At 36.7% G+C, this 11,233-nt stretch overlaps 1 non-coding gene across 1 annotated transcript; it reads left to right on the forward strand.

Moving 5' to 3' along the window:
• The first annotated feature begins 10,422 nt into the window (after positions 1–10,422).
• Positions 10,423–10,553, forward strand: LOC112583104. Its single transcript, XR_003107451.1, has one exon. It is a non-coding gene; the product is annotated as a small nucleolar RNA SNORA42/SNORA80 family (small nucleolar RNA).
• Positions 10,554–11,233: the final 680 nt, after the last annotated feature.

The raw sequence follows: 11,233 nt of genomic DNA on the forward strand, positions 1-11,233 counted from the left end.
CCAGGAGACCCCAGGTTCCATCCCTTAGTTGGGAAGATCTCCCAGAGAAGGGAATGGCAATCCACTCCAGTATCCTTGCCTGGAAAATCCCATGGACATAGGAGCCTGGTGGGCTACAGTCCATGGGGCCGCAACTAAGCAACTGAGCACTATGGAATTCAACCAATGAACAACTTGTGTATCTGGAAAATTTGGTGAATAGCACAGAAACTGAGTACTGTCTATAGCTCTCTAAATTCTCTGATAGATCCAGAAGCAGTTCCGAAAGATGGTTTATTTACTTTCTTTAAAAAAATATGTATTTTAAAGTGATTGGGTAAGTGGGAGGTTCTGATATACTTACGTTCTATGTGTGCCATATGTCTTAATTTATAACTGTTCAACCACAGGACCTTGGAAATCAGCATTTCCAAGCACACAGCACAGCCCGATTGACCTCCTCTGGCTTGGTTCCCTGTTGCTAATTATTTGGCTCCCAGAAACAGCATGCAACAGCCCCCAAATGAGACTGTATCAGAGGAGGGGGCAGTTCAAGATGGTACCCATATAGTAGTAGCCACAATCTAATTGTTATTCTCTCACTGATTTGGGAAGGGGGAAAAAAAAAAAAACACCAGCCAATGATTCCAATTTGAAGATTTTCTTCTTTCTAAAAGAGTACTTACTCAGGACCAGAAATCTCTCTGACAAAGAACTGATGTAGCAAAGCAGACATGTTTCACAGGCCTATGATTTCTGTGTTGGTCCTCTCCTGAAAGTGAGTGAGTTACGCAATTTCCTCTTCTATTTCAAACATTCTTCATGGTCATTCTCTTTTTCAAGGAGACCAAAATAATTCTGAATACCTCTTCTCCGTCTGCTCATGTACTACTTGATTCAGTCTTGGCTTTCTACTGAGGTAGTAATTTAGGTCATTTGTCTCTTTGATGTATTCCCAGATAAGTATATTAGATCTACATAGTCTACAGGCAAGAGGCTTAGGCAAGAGAGCTTTAATTATCTGTATACTTTTAGTATATGGTTTTTGGAAGCAGCATATTTTAGTGAAAATATTATGGGCTTTAGTTTCCAAAATGATTAGCGTTTAAGTTCCACTTCTGCCTTTTTCTAATAGCCCTATGCTGGTTATTTATTTAACCACTTGAGATTTGTTTAATTTTTCATATAAATTACTATATATAAAGCATTAGATACACAAACTTAAGTTAAGCATGCTCCTTGTTTTCAAAACATCAAAACATGTGGTGAAAATGAAAGATACATAAATATTTTAATACAATAAAATTCTAAGATATTTGCAGGCATTAGGATGTAATAGAATAAGAGAATAATTTTCTAAGTAAGATACTTTTATATAAGTTTAGTTCTTAATTCACAGAATAAAGATGCTCTCTATATGTATTTCCTTTCAATAATATCTAGCATCGACTCTTCAAGACTGCAATATAAGTGTGTTCATCCTTCAAAATGCAGTTACAGTTAGCAGTTCACCATGAAATCTATGTGGTCTTTTCTTTCTGCATTTCTAACTCCTTTCTTCCAAAGCCATTGACACCACACCAGCAGTAACTCATGTGAATTCTATCTCTTATTCCTATGCTGCTTTTGGATTTATGTTAACTGCTCAATCTGTCTTTTCTCTACAATGAAATTAAAAATTTCTAGGAAGCATAAGCACACATGGAATTCATTTTATATCCTTCCACTGTACAACAAAAAAATGGCTCTAGGAAATGCTTATGATAATTAGAAAGAAGATAGGTAAGAAAATAGAGAACCTGAAAAACACTACAAACCAACTAGCTATAATTGACTGTATATAGTGAACACTGACAAACAGCAGAATATATATTCTATTCAATGTACATTGAACATCCTCCTGGATAAGCTTTATATTAGGGCACAAAACAAGTCTCAATAAATTTAAAACAATTGAAATGAAGTGACCTTTCAAATGGCAATTAGATGAATGTAGAAATTAATAACAATTAAAATTAAACACAGATATATGGAAATTAGCCAACACATTTTTAAACTTCAGTGGGTCAAATAAGAAATCATAAAAAAATTACAAAATAGAGAAGAATAAATTAAAATATAATAAACCATAATTTATGGGATGTAGTGATATCACTGCTAAGGGAATTTATAGCTATAAAACATAAGTTAATAAAGAACATCTCAAATTAATAATTAACTGTACACCTAAAGGAATAAAAAAGAAGAGAAAACTGAACCCAAAAGGATTAAAAGAAAAAAAATAAAAATTAGGGTAGAAGTAAAACAAATAGGCATTATAAAAGTAATAGAAGGGATTTAAAAGTAAAAATCTTGTTCTTTGAAAAAAATCACAAGAATTGACCTTTAGCTAGATTGACTATAAAAGTGAAAAAAAAATAAAATAAAAAAAGTGTAAATCGAGTGTAAGTTGCTCAGTCCTGTCTGACTCTTTGTGCTCCCATGAATTATACAGTCCATGGAATTCTCCAGACCAGAATACTGAAGTGGTTAGCCTTTCCCTCCAGGTGATCTTCCCAACCCAGGGATGGAACCCAGGTCTCCCACATTGCAGACAGATTCTTTACCAGCTGAGCCACAAGGGAAGCCCAAGAACAAGAAGCCCAAAGAGTGGGTAGACTATCCCTTCTCCAGTGGATCTTCCCGACCCAGGAATCAAACCAGAGTCTCCTGCTTGCAGGTAGATTCTTTACCAACTGAGCTATCAGGGAAGCCCTATAAAAATGAAAGGTACCAAATAACTTATTAGAAATGAAAATAGGGGCATTATTACCAATCAGTAATACTGATTTTAAGAGAAGACTGTGGACAATTATATGCCAACAAATTAAATAATCTAGATCAAATAAATAAATTTTTATAAATGTATACTTAACAAAACTGATTCAAGAAGAAATAGAAAATTTGAAATGACTTGTTACAGGTAAAGTGATTGAAATGGTGATCAGCAACTTCTTAAAGAGAAAGCACAGGATAAGTTGGCTTCACTGGTAAATTCTACCAACATTTGAAGAAGGAGTAACACTAATCCTTTCCAAATTCATCCAAATATTTGGATTCATCTAAATCCTTTCCAATTCATCCAAATCAAAAAAATATAAGTGAACCCTTCCTAACCCATTCTGTGAGGTCAATATTACCCTGATACAAAAGCAGAAAATGAATGAAAGTACAAGAAAACTACAGATTAATATTACTAATAAATTTAGATGCCAAAATCTTCAATTAAAACATTAATTAAATCCTCAATTAAAACATTAGCAAACTAAATCCAGCAACATATTAAAGCACTACATACTCCATGACTAAATGAAACTCATAGCAAGAAACAGTATTTCAGTGTAAAAAAATCAATCCATGAAATGATGGGGAGAGGGGAAAGGCACAGGATTAATTCAGTTGATGCATTAAAAGCATTTGACAAATCATAACACCATTTTGTGCCTAAACACACACATACTGTAAACTAGAAAAAAAATAAAACTTTCTCAACATCATAAAAAACATTTATGAATTGAAAATCATACACAGTGGTGTATGATTAATATACACAATGATATCTAAATCACATCTGAAATCACACACAGTGGTGAAAGACACTGCTTTCTCTTTAAAATCAGAAAGCAGTCAAAAATGGCTGCTTTCATCACTGCTATTGACATCACTATTTAACATTGTATGTAAATACAGTAGGAATAGAGATTATTCATTGACTCAAAAATACGGACTTCTACTCACTGAGGCCACACTTAGCTATGGCCTCTGTTGAGCACTCAATCTGACACCAACAGAAACCAATGCTGAGCACTTGATATGACACCATCCTTGGGGTGATCAGTCAGTTACTAGTGGAAGATTGATTACACTGAACCACTTTCATTGTGAAAAGGACAGCATTTTGTTGTTACTGGAATAGACACTTACTCTGGATATGGACTTATCTTCCTTGTGCTCAATGCTTTCACCAAAACTACCATCCATTGACTTGACCGTTTGGCTTATGTACCACTAGGGCATTCCATGCAGCATTGTTTTGAATCAAGGACTTCACTTTACAATAACAGAAGTGCAGCAATGAGCCCATGCTCACAGAATTCACTGATTTTAACATGTACCCCACCATCCTGAAGTAGTGGGCTTGTTAGAATAATGAAATACCATTTTGAAGACTTAGTTACAATGCCAGATATGTAGTAATATCTTGCAGGGACGGTGCAAGTTTATCCAGAAAGTTGTATATGCTTTGAATCACCACAATTACAACAGAATTCAGTTACAAAAGTGAGGGGGCTTCCCTGATAGCTCAGCTGGTAAAGAATCCACCTGCAATGCAGGAAACCCCAGTTCAATTCATGGGTTGTGAAGATCCCTTGGAGAAGGGATAGGCTACTCACTCCAGTATTCTTGGGCTTCCCTTGTAGCTCAGCTGGTAAAGAATCTCCCTGCAATGTAGGAGACCTGGATTCGATCCCTAGGTTGTGAAGATCCTGTGTAGAAGGGAACAACTATCCACTCGGAGAATTCCATGAACTGTCTAGTCCATGGGGTCATAAAGAGTCAAACATAACTGAGTGACTTTCACAAAAGTGAGGACTATAATTGTCATGAGTATTTCCTCCTTATCTTATTGTCACACACCCTGGCAGCTCAGCAGGTAAAGAACCTGCCTGCAATGCAAGAGACCCAGGTTCTAACCCTAGGTCCTGAAGATCTCCCGGAGAAAGGAATGGCAACCCACTCCAGTATTTTTGCTTGGAGAATTCCATGGACAAAGGAGTCTGGTGGGCTACAATTCATGAGGTCACAAAGAGTCAGACAAGACTGAGTGACTAACACTTTCACTATATACATATTCCCTGGTGGCTCAGAGGTAAAGCCTCTGCCTGCAATGTGGGAGACTCAGGTTTGATCCCTGGGTCAGGAAGATTCCCCTGGAGAAGGAAATGGCAACCCACTCCAGTACTCTTGTCTGGAAAATTCCGTGGGCTAAAATCCATGGGGTCTCAAAGAGTTGGACATGACTGGGTGACTTCACTTTCACTTTTCATATGAAAAAGTGAAACATTTTTGCTTTTACTTTGGGCTTCCCTGGTAGCTCAGCTGGTAAATAATACGCCTGCAATGCAGGAGACCTGTGTTCAATCCCTGGGTTGGGAAGATGCCCTGGAGGAGGACATGCCAACTCACTCCAGTATTCTTGCCTGGAGAATCCCCATGAACAGAGGAGCCTGGCATGCTGCAGACCATGGGGTCACAAAGAGTCGGACATGACTGAGTGACTAAGCACATATGTACATGTCAATTTTATATCAGAGTATCTAACTTATGGGATATCAGGAATAGCAGACATCACTCAAAGACTTGACTTTACTCCCCCTTCTAGAGAATGAGTTAGTACACTTTTGGTTGGATGCAAGATAAATGTGTTAGGCAACATTATTGCTATTTCTTTATTTGTAAATTAAGTATGGTTTAAGGAGATGCATTAAAAGGACTTCCCAGGTATGGCACCCCACTCCAGTACTCTTGCCTGGAAAATCCCATGGACGGGGGAGCTAGGTAGGCTGCAGTCCATGGGGTCGCTAAGAGTCAGACATGACTAAGCGACTTCACTTTCACTTTTCACTAATGCATTGGTGAAGGAAATGGCAACCCACTCCAGTGTTCTTGCCTGGAGAATCCCAGGGATGGGGGAGCCTGGTGGGCTGCCGTCTATGGGGTCACACAGAGTCGGACATGACTGAAGCAACTTAGCAGTAGCAGCAGGTGGTGTTAGTGGTAAAGAATCCACCTGCCAATGCAAGAGACATAAAAGACGTGGATTTGATCCCTGGGTCAGGAAGATCCCCTGGAGGAAGGCACGGCAACACACTCCGGTATTCTTGCTTGGAGAATCCCACAGACAGAGGAGACTGGAGGACTACAGTCCATGGGGTCGCAAAGAGGCAGATAGTACTGAAGCAAATTAGCACACATGCATTCAAGGAGATGCATATGGGTGGCAAGTTGACAAGGGGTGGACTTATAAATTATTAATTGTATATGTCAACTTGACTGGCCACAAGGTACCCAGATTAAATGTTATTTCTAGGTGTGTCTATGAAGATGTTTCCACATAAGATTACATTTGAATCAATGAACTCAGTAGATTGCCCTCCTCAACATAGATGACCATCATTCAGTCCACTAGCACCTTACTAGAACAAAAGGTGTAGGAAGAATTTGATTCTTTTTTTTTTTTTCCCCTTGAGCTGAAACATCTCATCTTATTTTCTCTTGCCCTAGGGTTTGTACTAAATTATACCATCTGTTTTCCTGGGGGTCTGTAGCTTATAGATAATAAATTGCGAGACTTCTCAATCTTCATAAATGTGTGAGTCAGTTTCTCCTAATCTCTCTCTTTCATATATGTTTGTATATACACATACATGAGGCTTTCTCAAGTAACTCAGTGGTAGAGAACCTGGTGCAACTTATTTTTTCTACTTCTTTGGCTTTGGAGAACATTAAGATTTTTAATCATTTTAAGTCTGAAATAATTATCACAGTCTCTCCAATCTAATGCAAACAATATTTAAATTATGTGTCCATGGATTATAATTACACAATTTATTGAGAGATATTTGATCCAAGATATAGTTTCTCAGATTACAAATATAATTGATGTTCTCTTTAAAGTGCTATTATCTATAGATATTTTAAGCCTAAATATGTCTCTCTCTCTCTCTTTTACACACACACACACACACACCCCTTTAGAAAGCCAATGAAATTATGGTATCAATATATAGTAGCAGTATCTTCTCCAATTGTAGAAAAAGTAAAACAACCTACAGAAGGCATTATTCTAGTATAAAGAAATGTGAAGGGAGTTAGCATCAAATGATATGAGGTGAAAATATTTTCACATTCAGCTGAGGAGCTGAAGGGCAAATAACTCCATTTGTGGAATTTGATGAGCCCTAAAATGTGAGTAATTTCCTTTTATCTCTAAAGAGAGCTGTGAAAGTCTCACATAAGTCTAGCTTCCATTTGGTCCTCCTGTCAACATGATTAACTGAAGTCTTTAAGTGGTTATTATGAGTTCTAATAAGGAGCCTGTGAGTGAATATTTTGTCTTTTAGAGTAACACTTCTGCTTACTCAACTCTGAAGCAAACATTACAAGGCAACAGACACAAGACTGCTAGTAAAAGTTAGTTTTCTAAGATATCACAATCCACTCCTTGAACACAGAGTGTGTTGTTGAGAGAAGACTATTTTTGCCTGGAAAATTCCATGGACAAAGGAACCTGGCAGGTCACAATCCATAGTGTCACAGAGTCAGACACAACTGAGTGACCACACACACACACCTGATACCTTTCATTTGTTTCTTCCCAGGTCCAGGTCAGGAGAGTCACATGAGCAGTTGAAATCTCAAGGGCTCCTACAACCACTTGGGTTACCATGATTCTCCAGGTATGTGTTGCCTTCAAACACTGATTCCCAAAGCCTGCACTGCATCTTGCTGAGTTTTTATATGCCACTTATTGAATAGAAAGTGAAAATAATTGAAAAATATTGAAATTAATTGAAATTATTAATTATTGAAAATAATTGAAAAATAGTAAGCAACTAGTGAAAAATCCAAACTTTAATTTGGCCAGCTCAGGGAGCCTTCTGTGTACCTCACCTTCTAAATTGAAATTCCTTATTTTAAAATAATTAGATATCAGTTCACTCTCTTTAGGTTTTTCAAACTTCTTTAGCTAAAACCGAACGTTCATTCATTTGTTTCAAAAAGGAATTTGAGTATGTATAGTCTTGCAAATTATAAAATTCCATTTTTATAATCTATTTTTACATTAATCTTTTTATAAAATGAATTGTATTTAATATTATCATTAAAAATATATTTATGCAGATATACACCTACACACATATGCACACACACCCACTACAGATCAACCCAAGAACAACCCTCATGTTGATTTTCAATTTTATTCCACTCTTAGCTTTGTACTTGAAACAATTAACATAAGGTGCAATACACTGCAGTGAAACATTGAAATAGTTTTAGAAAAATGATGGCTTGAGAAGAAAGGGTAAAACCAGCATTTGCATATCATAACATTTTAGCCTCTTCTTTTCTATATTCTTATGTAAAAAAATGCCGGTTTTTCCTGATGTTTCTTTTAAAATATCTTTTTATTATCTTTTTCAGTGGGTAAACTGATTTACTGGCTTGCTACCTAAGCACTCCAATACTTTGGCCACCTGATGCAAAAAAGTGACTCATTGGAAAATAACCTGATGCTGGGAAAGATAGAAGGCAGGAGGAGAAGAGGATGATAGAGGATGAGATGGTTGGATGGCATCACTGACTCAATGGACATGAGCTTGAGGAAGCTCCGGGAGTTGGTGACAGACAGGGAAGCCTGGCGTCCATGGGGTCATAAAGAGTCAGACACGACTGAGCAACTGAATTGACTGACTGACCTAAGCACTGCTACTGGTGAATGGACCTTATCTATGGCTTTAAATATTGAAAAAAATTTTCTGTTGTTATCGTTATTTTGTTTTTTACTTTATTTTGATTTTGGACACCTGGATCTCCTTGTCTGTTAATGTTAATGGGAGTGACAGGAAAACATGAAATACAGAAACTATTTTATACAGATAATTTAGAACTTTTGTATCTTTAGAACACATATAAAGACATAGTGAAAAAAAGTAAAATTTTTTTGAAGGAAAGCTTGTAATTTGTTTTTTTTTTTCTATTCAAAACAAAGGGAGATTTGACCAATATTTATCCTATCTGATATCATCAGTCTTACCTGATTTCATTATACCATGTATTTCCAATTGCACACATGAATCTGAAACATTCTATGATTTCCCAAAGTAGAAGCCATATTATGAAATTAAAAAGGTTTCATCAAGTTACCTTCTCTGATAGCTCAGTTGGTAAAGAATCCACCTACAATGCAAGAGGCCCCAGTTCGATTCCTGGGTCAGGGAGATCTTCTGGAGAAGGGATAGTCTACCCACGCCAGTATTCTTCAGCTTCCCTTGTGGCTCAGCTGGTAAAGAATCTGCCTGCAATGTGGGAGACCTGGGTTTGATCCCTGGGTTGGGCAATTCCCTGGAGAAAGGAAAGGCTACTGACTCCAGTATTCTGGCCTAGAGAACTCCATGGACTCAATAGTCCATGGGGTCGCAAAGAGTTGGACATGACTGAGTGACTTTCATGTTCACTTTCATCAAGTTACTATATCTATCAGTGAACATGCTGAAATAAAATCATTATTTTCTAAGTGAGGTCAAACCTCACCCTGGCAGGCAAATCACCTTGCCAGATCTGTACCACACAGTACAGATGTCTCAGATGATGCCACAGTGAAGAGACGGCATACGTCTGATCTGCTTTGGTAATGAATTAGCCCAACTCTAGAATGTATTTGCAGTCTATACCAGTCTGAGAGACTGTGGATGGTAAATGAGAAAAAAATTGAATTAAGAGAATTTAGTTATGATCTCCAAAGGTCCTTCAATACCTGGGTTACATGATTCTAAAACTCTTGCCAAGAAAACGTCTGATTTAATTGACTAGATAATTTAATTGACCAAATATATCTGTCTATTCAAATCAAAAGATACAGCAGATGTGAGTCCTGCACTGGAGAATTGATAAGGTTAATTATGTGTGTGTTTTCTTTCCAGACAGACCATGAAGAGAGTTAATCATTAAAAGCTTTTTGAAAGTGGAGGATATGGGATAATACAGCTCAATATTCTACCTAAATCACACTATTCTTGAATGCTATTAATATTAGCTTTTTTCCATATACCCTTTCATATGATTTCATTAGCCAAACCTGATCAGGATAGAATCCTACTCATGTTTTTAATCATGTTAAGTTTTAAAAGAAGCATCTATAGTATATAAATAAATCTTTATATACATTCAATATTTAAGGGTAAAACAACAATATCTATTTTATATCTAACACCTCTCATTTGCCTGATGTTTTCAATATCTTTAAAAAATATCTTTTAATCCTTAAATTCTGGTTTCATCCTGCATTTCCCCAAGTAATATATTTGGAGAAGAAAACAAGTAATTTATCCTGTATAGTTTCCTGTAGTCTGGAGATACTAATTTTTACTAAGTAGTCAACCAAAATGCTTTTAACACAATGCTATATGTGCATTGCATGCATGCTCAATTGTGTCTGATTCTTTGTGACTGCATGGATTGTAGCCTCCATTTAGCATTATATTTCACTTGCTATTTTTCCAAAGTTCTTTTATGGGATCTGATTTAATCTGCTTGGTCCATGCATCATAAGTAAAATCATTAATTAAAATGGCCCCTCTAGGGAACGATAATGAAATACAGGGTTAAAGAAGCCAGGTCAATGCATTGGTTTAGATTTATGGCAGGCCTGTCCTCCTGGGCCTCTCATAGTGTCCCATGCCAGAGCAAACTGGCCCTGAACCATTGCCTGGCCTCTGCCCATAGGCTGCATACACTAGAGTGCTTTGACAGAGGAGAAAAAGAAAAAGAAAATAAAAAAGTATAAACCAGGTCAGACTGATCACATGTTTATACTGAGTTGCTTGAGGTTGAGTCTAAAGACTGAGTTGCCATCAAGGTGAGAGCCCGAGTATCCTTATCAAACTTTAGTGACAATAAGCAAGGCAAAATTATTTTAAACAAAAATTAATATTAAAATTTAAAGCCATAGAAGATGTAATTTCAACAAGATGCAGATTGTGAGAAGATTTTAACAAGCAATTTAGGAGAGGATATAGCCAGTACCAGTATATTAGAAACTTAATTTTATGGGCTATTTCCTCTAAGGCCAAATTTGAAGGTTTATATAAATCATAGTGAACTGGGCCTGAGGGACAGGGAGGCCTGGCGTGCTGCAGGCCATGAGGTTGCAAAGAGTCAAACATGACAGGGTGACTGAACAACAACGATGAACTGGTCACTTACTAGATTACGTTGGAAATCCAAGTATTATTGTCCTAATTTTATGGAGAAAGTATTAAGTTCAGATTGATTTTTTACTTGAATGAGTCTTTAATTTTAACATTCTTTAATTCTTTACCATACTCTTTTTAAATGATCTTACTGTTTTTAACCCTAAAACATACTATGTTGTCTAGACCGAGAAAAATATAAGAATCCCTAATAAACAGTTTGATACTTACAAAATCAACTA

This window comes from Bubalus bubalis, chromosome 2 (genome assembly GCF_019923935.1).
Source record: "Bubalus bubalis isolate 160015118507 breed Murrah chromosome 2, NDDB_SH_1, whole genome shotgun sequence".
Classification (NCBI taxonomy): domain Eukaryota; kingdom Metazoa; phylum Chordata; class Mammalia; order Artiodactyla; family Bovidae; genus Bubalus; species Bubalus bubalis.